At 46.4% G+C, this 13,969-nt stretch overlaps 1 pseudogene; it reads left to right on the top strand.

Annotated features, from left to right (window-relative positions):
* Positions 1-13,675, top strand: part of LOC134936104 (zinc finger protein 268-like) — a 97,057-nt pseudogene extending 83,382 nt beyond the window's left edge.
* Positions 13,676-13,969: the final 294 nt, after the last annotated feature.

Here is a 13,969-nt window from a genome sequence, read left to right on the forward strand (position 1 = left end):
CACAACAAGTATCAAATTAATCTACACACCAATCTGCTAGTTTTAATAGTAAACATGACAGGTGTATCTGGTTTCGTTCCAATAATACACATTCATGACATTAATTCATTAGGTAATTTTAAATCTCCATGATGTCTGGTGCTTGATATTATTATAATTATGTACTGTATGAAATAAGTGTCGAATCCATCTCTGTGCCATGTCCGTGTAAATGCGTGTGTTAACATATATTGCTGTGCTCGCTGCGCATATTTGCAAGTATAGCGACTTAAATGTGTGCAGTTTGTATGTTCTCTCTATGTAATATTTTTGACTTTGACACAGAGGACAGGACCCACAAAAGCCCTTTGGGGGGACAGAGTTAGAGTATGCCAGCACACACCAGAGCGCTATATAATGCAGGGACTAACTGAGTTATGTCCCCTATAGCTGCTTTTTCTATACTGTATACTGCGCCTAAATTTAGTGCCCCCCCTCTCTTTTTTACCCTTTTCTGTAGTGTAGACTGCAGGGGAGAGTCAGGGAGCTTCCTTCCAGCGGAGCTTTGAGGGTGAAATGGCGCCATTGTGCTGAGGGAGATAGGTCCGCCCCTTTTCCGCAGACTATTCTCCCGCTTTCTCCTATATTCTGGCAGGGGTATTTTCCACATATATAGCCTCTGGGGCTATATATTGTGGTATTTTTGCCAGCCAAGGTGTTATTATTGCTTCTCAGGGCGCCCCCCCCAGCGCCCTGCACCCTCAGTGACCGGAGTGTGAAGTGTGTATGAGGAGCAATGGCGCACAGCTGCAGTGCTGTACGCTACCTTGGTGAAGACTGATGTTTTCTGCCGCCGATTTTCCGGACCTCTTCTTGCTTCTGGCTCTGTAAGAGGGACGGCGGCGCGGCTTCGGGACCGAACACCAAGGACTGGGCCTGCGGTCGAACCCTCTGGAGCTAATGGTGTCCAGTAGCCTAAGAAGCCCAAGCTGGCTGCAAGCAGGTAGGTTCGCTTCTTCTCCCCTTAGTCCCTCGCTGCAGTGAGCCTGTTGCCAGCAGGTCTCACTGAAAATAAAAAACCTAATTTCTATACTTTCTCTCTAAAGGCTCAGGAGAGCCCCTAGTGTGCATCCAACCTCGGCCGGGCACAAAATCTAACTGAGGCTTGGAGGAGGGTCATAGAGGGAGGAGCCAGTGCACACCAGGTAGTCATAATTCTTTCTAGAGTGCCCAGCCTCCTTCGGAGCTCGCTATTCCCCATGGTCCTTACGGAGTTCCCAGCATCCACTAGGACGTTAGAGAAACCTGGACTGACACACCGTGAAGCGTCCATCGGTTCAGGCCGCCATCTGTGGAGGAAGCCTCAGCTTCTTCCCACGCCTATCTCCCGTGACAAGATGTCTCTTCCCAGCTGCTGTTATCTGAACTGCTCAGATAAGTCAGGGAGATAGTATTCATCACTGCCATCTGTTTTACTGTCTGCCCCGTCCGCGTTCATTGTCTTGAAGAAACAAGCCAAGGACTTCCAGGAATGGAAAACAAACGGAGGACTTCTGGGAGTGAGATATATAACGTGGAACTTCTGGGGGTGGGAGACAAACCATGGACTTCGGGGAGTGTGTCATACTATGTGCTTTTGCCTGCAAAGTTAAAAAAAAAGGAAAAATAAAATAAAATAAACATGCAGCTGGGTTGTCCAATATTCCCATCCACTGCAGCAGCACAAGGGGGTAAAAAAAAACATACATAAAACCAAAATAACCCCCCCCCCAACAAAAACACACACAATAAACACAAAAACAAACCCCAAAATAAACAGTATGGGAAAAATATCTTGGCCAGTAGTGGGGTTTATCCAGTATCCCCATCCGCCACTGCAGTACCTGGGGCAAGAAAAAGACACCTCACCCGCTTCCCCCTCAAAAAAACAAAATATAAACAACACACACAAAAATACACACAAACAAACATATAGACCCTCCAAAAACTAGTATGGGAAAAATATCTGTGACAGCGCCGGGATTGTCGAGAAGTATTTATTATTATTATTATTATTATTATTATTATTATGGCGCAGCGCCCATTACCCAGTACATAATCAAATGAGCAAACAAGAAAACAGCACTTACAGTACAAGACAATATAGGACAGGTATGGAAAACCCAGGGCTAGGTGCCATGAAAGGGAGTATGGAGATAATGTAAGTAAGAAAAGGAAAGGCACATGAGGAAAAGTCCCAGCTCTTGTGAGCTTACAATCTAAAAGTATCCCCATCCGCTGCTGCAACACCTGCGTAAAAAACAAAAACTCCCCCAACAAAAGATTTTACATTTTTTTAAATTGGGTAAAAACACACAGGCTGGCATCAGGTGTGTCCAGCTCATGGGGGAAAATAAAAACTACCTTCCCCCCCACCCCCCCCAAACAATATAAAAAAATTAACACACACACAAAAAAAGAGGACCTTCTAACCCCCACTCCTAAGAAAAAAAAAACTGGGAGGAAAAAATCCAGTATCTGCCTCCGCCATTGCCCCACCGTCCGGCGTGAAATCCCGACTGTTAAGCCCAGGGGAAGGAGCAACCCCTCTGGCTATTATGCCCGGAGAGCAGGGGCTCCAGCCGAATATTATGCCCAGGAAGGGATCAACCATGGGGCATGGGAGGACAAGGGGAGAGACCTTCCTGTGGCACTAACCAGTCAGTGTCACCACTGACCCGCATGCCGGAGTGTTCCCGGCCAAGTCCCCGGGCCAGGACTCTGCACGTGCTAGCAGCCCCGCTGTCCAGCATGCATTTCCTGACTGTTAAGCCCAGGGGAAGGAGCACCCCCCTCCAACTATTAAGCCCGGAGAGCGGGGCTTCTGGCCAAATATTAAGCCCAGGGAGGGACCAGCCACGGGGATGGGAGGACCAGTGGAGAAATTCCCCCGCCACCTGACCCAGCCTGCAGTGGCGTTGATCTGCACGCCGACTGGAGTGTCCCCAGACCGTGACTTTGGATGCAACAGCTGCGAGCAAGCTTACAGTGCGAGGGCACGGGATGCCCCATATGCCCACCCCTGCAGTCAGCCAAATTTTGACTGACCTGGTGGTGTTTGGTCATAATATCAGAGATGGTAGCTTGGGCTCCTCTGGCTCCTCATCTTTACATGTGCAACAAATGTCTAATCTTATAGTTTCTCTCCTATTGAGGAGTTCAATGGTGACAACACATCATCAGTAGGCCAAAATTAACCTGTCTTCACAATCGTCTCTCGAGGACAGCCAAGTATGGAGGGGGGTGCCCAACATTTCTCCCTGACACCAAAGTGAGACAATGACTGCAAACTCCCCTCCTCCATCTTGGAGGGGGGATGGATAACCTCCCGCAACAGCCCACCATGATGACATTCAACCTTGTCCCACATTCCCACCGCCTAAGTGGGGAAAAATAGGATTTTGGTACCTACCAGTAAATCCTTTTCTCTTAGTCCAAAGATGCTGGGGATTCCAAAAGGACCATGGGGTATAGATGTATCCGCAAGGAGCTTGGGCACACTCTAAACACTTAAACTGGGTGTGAACTGGCTCCTCCCTCTATGCCCCTCCTCCAGACCTCAGTTAGAAAACTGTGCCCATGAGAGATTGACAATTTCAAGAAAAGAATTTATTGTTATAAACACGTTGAGTGTCCTACCAGCTCACACTTCAAACACACCGTAGAACGTGGCATTCAGTAGAATACCAGCCAACGGCATGAATAAAACACAGCCACATGCTGAGAGAATATGTAACACAACCTGTGTGTCCACAGAAATAAAAATACAACCCCGCATGCTATGTCATGAACAACGGTAGCAATCGCCAGACAAAGAAGACACACCACCAGGGTGTAACCAAAAACAAAAACTGCCGACACCGTATGCACTGGGACGGGCGCCCAGCATCCTCTACGGACTAAGAGAAAAGGATTTACCGGTAGGTACCAAAATCCTATTTTCTCATACGTCCTAGAGGATGCTGGGGATTCCAAAAGGACCATGGGGTTTATACCAAAGCTCCAAAACGGGCAGGAGAGTGCGGACGCTTCTGCAGCTCCAAATGAGCAAACATAAGGTCCCCAAAAAGCAGGGTATCAAACTTGTAGAGCATCGCAAAAGCGTTTGACCCCAACCAAGAATCCGCTCGGCAAAGTTGAACCGCCGAGACTCCTTGGGCATTCGCCCAAGAAAAGTAACAAGAGTTGGTTGGATATCAGTGCGCTGTCTACAGCTGCTAATTCGGGTATCACTAACGAGGTTCCTCCGCCCTCAAATCACACAGACATTTACAAACATATAGGATACCACTGAGTCAGCGCTGTATGGAGATCAGAATCGATCGTATTCTTATAGTCTCTTTCTCTTTAGTCCAATAGACCGGAAAAGGAAAGAGAAACATAGAACATAGTGCAGTAACTTAGGTTAAAAGTTTTAATTCACATAAATTACACCACACAATTATCATAAAATATCCTGGATAACACTACTTAGTTATCTTTAAAATTACAGCCTATGCTGTTTGGGCATTCATTGGTGAACTCAATGCGACATAAATGCCCAAGAAAAGCCCATCTTCCCAAAGAAGGAACCTCCACCGACTTCGGTGACGGCAAAAGCAGCCGTATAACGAACATGCCAAACCGCATCACAGATTCAGCATGTAACAAACTGCATAACGCAGTCTCCCAAAGTAAGCTGGGAACTTACCAGACAAACAGGGCCTCTGTTTCTCCAAACTGAGCCAAATTGATGACCTACATACTCAAATTCCTTGCTAGATCAAGGGAATTTGAACCAGCTAATGCCTAAGTAACCCCCGGCATCAAAATAGTCCGATTTCTGCGAACCCCAGAAACCACTCTTGGTAGAACTACCAACCGAGTACTCAATTCCTCACTATCCACCTGAAAGATCAAGCAAGGCTCTTGTGAGACAAAACCACCACTTCCGACACCCGCCTTGCGGACGTCAAAGTCAATAGCCTGACCCCTTTCCAAAAGTGAAATTTCGTAAAGAAACTTATTAGGCTTGCTTCCACATCGGCTTGTAAAGTATGGATAAGCACGACCTAGCTGAAAGTCCTCCATACACACCAAGACACATAATTACTCCAACAAAGGTGGTAATGCTGTGCTGTCAGTTCTTTCCTAGCCCAAAGAATTGAAGAAACAACTTCACTGGGAACACCCATTCGGCTTAGGATACGACATTCAACCGCCCCGCTGTTAGACGCAGCCGCAGTAAGTCCTGATACACGCCCCGACCTTGTTGTAACATTACCTCACGTAAAGGAAGAGGGCAGTAATTTTCTATGAGTAAACCATGAAAAACTACATAGCCAACCCTCGCTGGTTAGCCTGGATTTCAGAGGATCATCAGAACCTTCGATCATCTTACGCTTCCCACTGTCAGAAAAGTGAAAGCGGAGAGGCCACCTAGACCGACTAAAAACACCCACGGTGTCACAAGGATGTCCGCTGCTATATCCTGAGTGTACCTTAACCTGGAACAATCTCCTCGAGGCCTCTCGTTGAGGCGAGACGCCAACATGTCCAATGGCGACACTCCACAAAGACTTGTCACGTCTGGGAAAGCTTCTCGATGATGACAGTATTCTTCCCGGCTGGATATCGTGTCCGCAAAGGAAATCTATTTCTCTGTCGTTTACCACCGGAACGCAGACTGCTAACACAGCGTCTACCAGACTTCCCACTCAACTGCAAACTGTACATCTTCTGCCATTTCCGCTTATTCCTTGTTCTGCCTTAGCGGCTTATTTACGCCATTGCTGACAAGTCTTCTGGCAGAATTAACACGGCAGAACACGAAGAATACATTCGTCAAAAATAGCTCTTAATTCAAGAAAGCCTACAGCAGACAAGTTTCCCAACTTGACCTCATCCTCTGGAAATACGTCCCTTGCAAAGGACTGCTCCCCAGCTTCGGAGATCTATATGCACGGACACCAGGATCTAAACCTGGATCCCTAAACTTCTTTCCTCTAAAAAAAAAGAACCGAGCAGACACCACAGGAGCGATGTCCTGGCCGTTTTGATTATATTCCGGTGCATGCGGAGGTGAGCCCCGGACCACATTACCAACTGGTCCCATGAAAACCACTCTGGTATTAGACCTGTTCACCGAAAAAGGCCTCTTGTGCCGCAACCATCTGTCTTATTAATGGAACCTATTGATGAGGTGTCACCGCAAAACCGATCCAACTCTGGATCCTCAGACCTCTTTCCACGGGAAAATCACCGAACCTTAACCGGTCAGTATCTACTCTGAAATCCACTTCTGACCTCTGCGTCGTTGGGAACCACAGGTCAATCCCTGCGTCGAAGAACAGTCAGAGATAAACAACGATATGCACCTTTTTACAGGGACAACCAGACAATGTATTGAACGTGACGCACCTCCATATGGCATCGCGTGTTACCTCTCCTTCCATAGGGCAAAGGCAAAATCTATTAGAAAAACAGTAAGGGAAAACAACCATAGATCAGAATGTTCCCTTTTGGCTTCTATGAATAACTCACAGGTCCTAGTCTATTCCTGGACTAACTGAAAATTAGTAGACAAGTGGTCACCGGAGTGGACTCAGCGACAAGTGGTGTATGTAGTGGAAACAGAAAACTACGTCCACTTCTGCGAACCTAACAAGGCTGCTGAACTCTTACCTTCTCACCTTTCACTGTTTGCGCAGCAGAGGAAAAAAGAACGGTATCGAACCGGTTAAAACGACTGCATCCCACAAAAGAAAGCATCACCAACTGTTGTGAAGGAGGTTAACTCACAAATTTAGACTTACCAGCGGATACCGCCTAGATTGACTGAAGCGAGGCCACACCAAACAGCAGTATACCTCCCATCAGCATCTCCCGGAGACCTTCTCCGCATTTTTTCAGTCACACCACCTGCTGTCACGTGGCAGCCTGCTGTACTGTTATAAGGAAAAATAAACATAGGCAAGCCTTACTCACTCTGGGTAGGATAATTCTATCGGATGCCTACCCGACTACAACACTCCCTCAAGTGCATACATTGCAAATAAGGTCAAAGTATAGAAATAAATTTTCACTTCTCTGCCTGCGTATGATCCTTTGCGACCGGGCTCTGCGTCGACCAGGAGTTGACTGTCATAATTTTCTCTCCGCGTTGTGAAGAGAATAATATTCGGACTCCTTGAGATGATCGAAACCAACTCGTCACAGCCAATCTAGAGCTTAATCAAGAGAGCGACCAGCACATAATAAGAATACCATTATTTCAGCATTCATGGATATACATCAAGTAATACACACAAAAAACCACATATATCCTAACCCTGCATATCTAACCTATATCTACATACATACATATATAGATATAACCCATACGCAAGTGGATTGTCCAGACCTGTCAGGTCCCTAGTGACAGTAATGTGTTGCAAATGTGCGTGACCATGTACTGACATGCCCCCGATATGGATCTACCAGGAACGTTATGGTCGACAGAAACTTAGTAAAATGTCGACATCAATGAATAGTAAGTGGGTAAAAAATTATAACAATACTCACGGAACCCCGAGGATTCTGAGGGAGGCATACAACTACAATTTTGATGACAATCCCCCCCCTTAATTTTTTAAACAAGTACCGCCATACGCCGGCGAAGCCGACAGTTATCCCCACAGCAGCCTATGACAAAGTCCTCAGACCTGCCGACATATGTCGACAAACCAATAGTGGGTACAAAACGGGAAACAGTGAATTTATGTAATATAAGAGTGACTACGCGTCCATTATAAAACATAATGCCATATGACAACCACATAGCAATTAAAACACTGTGCCCCCCCCCCCCCCTCCGCCCTGGCGGGATCTGAGGAAAATGGCGCTGGTTCAATGAGGGCTAAGCTCCGCCCCTCCCCGGCGTGCTTACCCTCTCAAATATATATACCCATATAGCTTTAAACTGAGCAGGGGCATATATACAGGGATTAACCCCCTGCATATCTAACCTATATCTACATACATACATATATAGATATAACCCATACGCAAGTGGATTGTCCAGACCTGTCAGGTCCCTAGTGACAGTAATGTGTTGCAAATGTGCGTGACCATGTACTGACATGCCCCCGATATGGATCTACCAGGAACGTTATGGTCGACAGAAACTTAGTAAAATGTCGACATCAATGAATAGTAAGTGGGTAAAAAATGATAACAATACTCACGGAACCCCGAGGATTCTGAGGGAGGCATACAACTACAATTTTGATGACAATCCCCCCCCTTAATTTTTTAAACAAGTACCGCCATACGCCGGCGAAGCCGACAGTTATCCCCACAGCAGCCTATGACAAAGTCCTCAGACCTGCCGACATATGTCGACAAACCAATAGTGGGTACAAAACGGGAAACAGTGAATTTATGTAATATAAGAGTGACTACGCGTCCATTATAAAACATAATGCCATATGACAACCACATAGCAATTAAAACACTGTGCCCCCCCCACTCCGCCCTGGCGGGATCTGAGGAAAATGGCGCTGGTTCAATGAGGGCTAAGCTCCGCCCCTGCCCGGCGTGCTTACCCTCTCAAATATATATACCCATATAGCTTTAAACTGAGCAGGGGCATATATACAGGGATTAACCCCCTGCATATACACCTTTTTGCACAAAAATACAGCCCAGGGCGTCCCCCCCCCCCCCCCGTGCCCCGCACCCACGGAAAGCGTTGGTGTGTGGGAACGACGGAGTGCAGCGTCCCGCTGAGGTGCCCTGGCGGGGTGAAAACACCCGGTGTCCGGGTATGTTCCCCCGCCCGGGATTTTTCCCCCCTAGCGCCCCGCACCCATGGAGCCGGCAGCGGTGAGAAAATGGTGCACAGTGTGCTACCACACGCTGGCGGGGGTCCGGGGACACGGAGCCCCGGCACCGCCAGCATAAGTAAAAACAATCAGAATTATGCTGCTCAGGGCGCTTGCTGGCGGGCGCCCGGGATACAGAGCCACGGCACCGCCAGAGAGCCTTAACTATACAGTAAAAAGACTGCTCAGGGCACTCCCCTCCCAGCGCCCTGCATCCGTAAGAGCCGGCGGCGGAGAAATAATGGCGGCCGACAGGTAATAATGGCACTATAAGACGCCTGCCGGGGTCTGTCTACTCGCTGCCCAGGGCGCTCCCCCCCCCCCCCGCTCCCTGCACCCGTATGAGTGGTGGTGGGCACCGAATGCTTTTATCTGCCAGAGTACCTTAAGAAGACTAGTAACATGCTGCCAGGGCGCTCCCCCCCCCAGCGCCCTGCACCCTGTAAGTGCGTTGGTGTGTGGGAGCATGGAGCGCAGCACTACCACTGTACCTCCGTTACTGAAGTCTTCTGCCGTCTGAATTCTTCTTTTCTTCCAATACTCACCCGACTTCTTTCTTCTGGCTTCTGTGAGGGGGGTGACGGCGCGGCTCCGGGAACAAGCAGCTAGGCGCACCAAGTGATCGAACCCTTTGGAGCTAATGGTGTCCAGTAGCCAAGAAGCAGAGCCTTGAAACTCACAGAAGTAGGTCCTGCTTCTCTCCCCTCACTCCCACGCTACAGGGAGCCTGCAGCCAGCAGGTCTTCCTGAAAATAAACAACATAACAATAAAGTCTTTCAGAGAAACTCAGTAGAGCTCCCCTAGTGTGTGACCCATCACTCCTGGGCACAAAGTCTAACTAAGGTCTGGAGGAGGGGCATAGAGGGAGGAGCCAGTTCACACCCAGTTTAAGTATTTATAGTGTGCCCAAGCTCCTGCGGATCTGTTTATACCCCATGGTCCTTTTGGAATCCCCAGCATTCTCTAGGACGTATGAGAAATGGTAGCTACCACCCCCTCCAGAATGGAGGAGTACGGGCAACCTCATTTGACAGCCGCATTGGTAGATGCAGGGAGAGTTTCTGGTTGCCCAGAAACCCCCTCCCTCTTGGCAAGTTAAATTCCACCACATCATGCAGTTTAAGGGACAGAGGAGAGCTGCTTCACATGCCCAATGGTAGCAGCTTCTTCTATATAGTTTGCTCTGTGTGTGGATCTGAGTCCTCAGTCAGTGCAATGGACCAGAGAGTAGCTACCAGGAAGATGTGACAGGAGCCTTACCATGAGGTGGGAGAATGTGTGCTTAGAAAGGTGAGTAGTGGTTCTATTATTTTTGAGTATTTATTTACTATGGTATGTTTAACTTTTTCCTGACATCTTTTTTATGTTATTTAAATGTATGAAACAGCCTATATTAGAGACCATATATAATCTTGAATATTAATACTGTATTCCATACGGTATCCAGTGTATAAAAAGACCAATGTCCAGGGTCGTTACCAGGCTCCACCGCACCCCCAGACTCCTGCTCTAGCTCAAATGTTCCACACAGTGGGAGATTGTGGACTGCATTTGGAAACCCCTCTCTAGAAATCCTACATTTGCCACTGAGCCCCCACCCATGCCGCTCGGCCACGAGCAAACTTTGCGGAATCCGGCAGCCCTCTGGATCCTGCAGTGATGCGGAGGGAGGCTACAGCGGAGCGGTAGAGCGGCCGGTGGAGACGACACTATATCAATGTGAATTGGGGGTACAGTGTTGCATAGTACAAAGTACTACAATGTCAAGTAATGGAACCAGTGCACTACTATGGAGCACAGCAATAACTGAGGCACTGCTATGGTCCAGAAAACAAACTAGGGCACTATTAGGGGGGCATAACATTAACAACTGCTGCGGAGAGGATTTGGAACTGGAGGATTCCAAAGAGCCGTCCCCTAACCATGAATCCCGATGGCTGGAGACTCATTACTTTTCTTTTACTATAACTTTCTTTAACTTTTCTGATCTTCCCTATTTCCTAGCACCAAACCTACCAACATCTCTTTTATAGACATTTCCTATTTATCCTTTATAAGATGGTGTCTCAGGTGACAATGAATCCTGATTCCTCTGCACACATCACACTGAGCTGAGAGACTGTGACATGGTCACATTACCCCCATTCCCATGGTGTGTGCAGGGAATGGTGACATCCTGGTGCATCAGCTGACAGTAGGTGTGACAGGATTGGTAGCATGTGTTACCCATCTATGGTCAGTGCAGGGGGTGAGTAATGTATGATCTGCACATTCTGAGGTCAGAGGATGAGGATTATACAATTTTCAAAGAAACCTTTATAACCCATGTGTGTATTATAGTAAGTATTGGTGCCTGCTGCCGGAGGGTAGAGGTCTCTGTGCTGCACATCTGACTGGAAATGGGGATAAAGCAATTTCACAACATAAATATAAAAACAATGATCAGTGACTTGGTGATATTTGTTATTGTATAGAAATATACATCATGGCCCTCATTCCGAGTTGATCGCTCGCAAGCTGCTTTTAGCAGCATTACACACGCTAAGCCACCGCCTACTGGGAGTGAATCTTAGCTTCTTAAAATTGCGAACGAAAGATTCTCAAAATTGTGATTACACACCTCTTAGCAGTTTCTGAGTAACTCCAGACTTACTCGGCATCTGCGATCAGTTCAGTGCTTGTCGTTCCTGGTTTGACATCATAAACACACCCAGCGTTCGCCCAGACACTCCTCCGTTTCTCCAGCCACTCCCGCGTTTTTCCCAGAAACGGTAGCGTTTGTCCGCACACAGCCATAAAACGGGCAGTTTCCGCCCAGTAACACCCACTTCCTGTCAATCACATTACGATCTCCAGAACGAAGAAAAATCTGTGAGTAAAAATCCTAACTGCATAGCAAATTTACTTAGCGTAGTCGCACTGCGGACAATGCGCATGCGCGTTAGCGATTGATCGCTCCGTTGCGAAAAAACAACAATGAGCGATCAACTCGGAATGACCCCCAATGTTCCTTATACAATATAATATTTCTACCATTAATGTAGTTACCCCAGTAACCTTTATGCTCTTACATAACTTTCTTTCAGGACAGCTGAGAAGGATTCCCACTAACAGTAATAGAAGACATTGAGGAAAGGGACATTGTTCTCTGATAAAGCCAACTACAGACGTCATTTCTTCTTACACCTCTGGGGATTCACAAAAGCTATTCTCATTATCTGGATAGAAAAACATTAAACCACTAATTTTTTTTCTCATCTAATTCATGATGAGTCTCACAGGAGAGAAACCACATCTGTGTTCTGAGTGTGACAGAAGCTTTTCATATAAATCACAGCTTATCACACATCAGAGGATTCACACAGGAGAGAAACCATTTACATGTTCTGAATGCAGCAAGTGTTTTTCCCATAAGGCAGTGCTTGTTAGACATCAGAGGATTCACACAGGAGAGAGACCACATCTGTGCTCTGAGTGTGACAGAAGCTTTACATGTAAATCAAAACTTATCATACATCAGAGGAGTCACACAGGAGAGAAACCATTTACATGTTCTGAATGCAGCAAGTGTTTTTCCCATAAGGCAGATTTTGTTATACATCAGAGGAATCACACAGGAGAGAAACCATTTAAATGTTCTGAATGCAGCAAGTGTTTTTCCCGGAAGGCAGATCTTGTTATACATCAGAGGAATCACACAGGAGAGAAACCATTTACATGTTCTGAATGCAGCAAGTGTTTTTCCCGGAAGGCAGATCTTGTTATACATCAGAGGATTCACACAGGAGAGAAACCATTTAAATGTTCTGAATGCAGCAAGTGTTTTTCCCGGAAGGCAGATCTTGTTATACATCAGAGGAATCACACAGGAGAGAAACCATTTACATGTTCTGAATGCAGCAAGTGTTTTTCCCATAAGATAAATCTTATTAGACATCAGAGGATTCACACAGGAGAGAAACCATTTACATGTTCTGAATGCAGCAAGTGTTTATCCCATAAGGTATCTCTTGTTATACATCAGAGGAGTCACACAGGAGAGAAACCATTTACATGTTCTGAATGCAGCAAGTGTTTTATTAAGAAGAAAACACTTGTTGATCACATGTGGAGTCACTCTGAGGGCCTGAATGCAGCAAGTGTTTCATAAGTAAGGGAACATGTATCACTACAATATACAATCAGGGACTCCACTTTTTATTTTGTGAATGTGTCAAGTGTGTTATATAAATAATTCTTGATAAAGACAGGAGAGGTCTGACATGTGGACTTACAGTAAGCTGGGAACACACTGAGTGATATGCAGCTTTCATCCACCAGATCAGACAGCAAATCACTCAGAATGGAGCATATCGGGCAGTGTGTATTCCCAATACGTGCGCTCCCACAGTTGCTAGTGATATCTCTAGTGTCCATGTTTATGCTAATGAAGGGAATAACACAGTTGTTCCGTCCTTCATTAACATCGCTGCAGTGTGTATGAGCAATCTGGACTGACGGGCATTTGTTCCGATGTTGTAATGAATGACCATCATCCCAGTGTGTACCCAGCTTTAGAGGTAGTTCCCCCTTGGCTCAGTCTCTCTGTTAGCAACCCTCCTAACTTCTAGTAAAGGGAAATTGGGGTCTGCTGCACTGAAGGTGTGCCCCCAAAATAGGGTGTTGTGCATCATGGAAAACAGAGAAGTTGGTGATACTGCGCTCTCTTAGTGACAACGGTAGCCTATATGGGGTATGCAGCTGGGGGCATGGCTGTATTACATCAGCCCTCCTTTAGTGACAAGAACAAGAAAAAATTGCTTCCTGCACTTAACCCGAAATAAGAAAGAATAAAGAGACTGAATATTACAAATGAAAGGGTTTTATTTTTTGATGTATTAAAAAAACATTACTGGCATTAGCCTAGATAAATGGAGAAAACTGTACCAAATATTTATATTCTCCGTATAACTACAAGGGAGGAGATATTCTAAAAGAATTTCTGGGGTATAATAAATAATGAAATAAGGGATCGCCTAGTACCGGTACACTTTGTGGACAACACAAAGATTTACACAACATATAACATATAAATGTGCACAATGAAGCGCTAGAATGCGTCTTACTC

Source organism: Pseudophryne corroboree, chromosome 6 (assembly GCF_028390025.1).
Source record: "Pseudophryne corroboree isolate aPseCor3 chromosome 6, aPseCor3.hap2, whole genome shotgun sequence".
NCBI classification, from domain to species: domain Eukaryota; kingdom Metazoa; phylum Chordata; class Amphibia; order Anura; family Myobatrachidae; genus Pseudophryne; species Pseudophryne corroboree.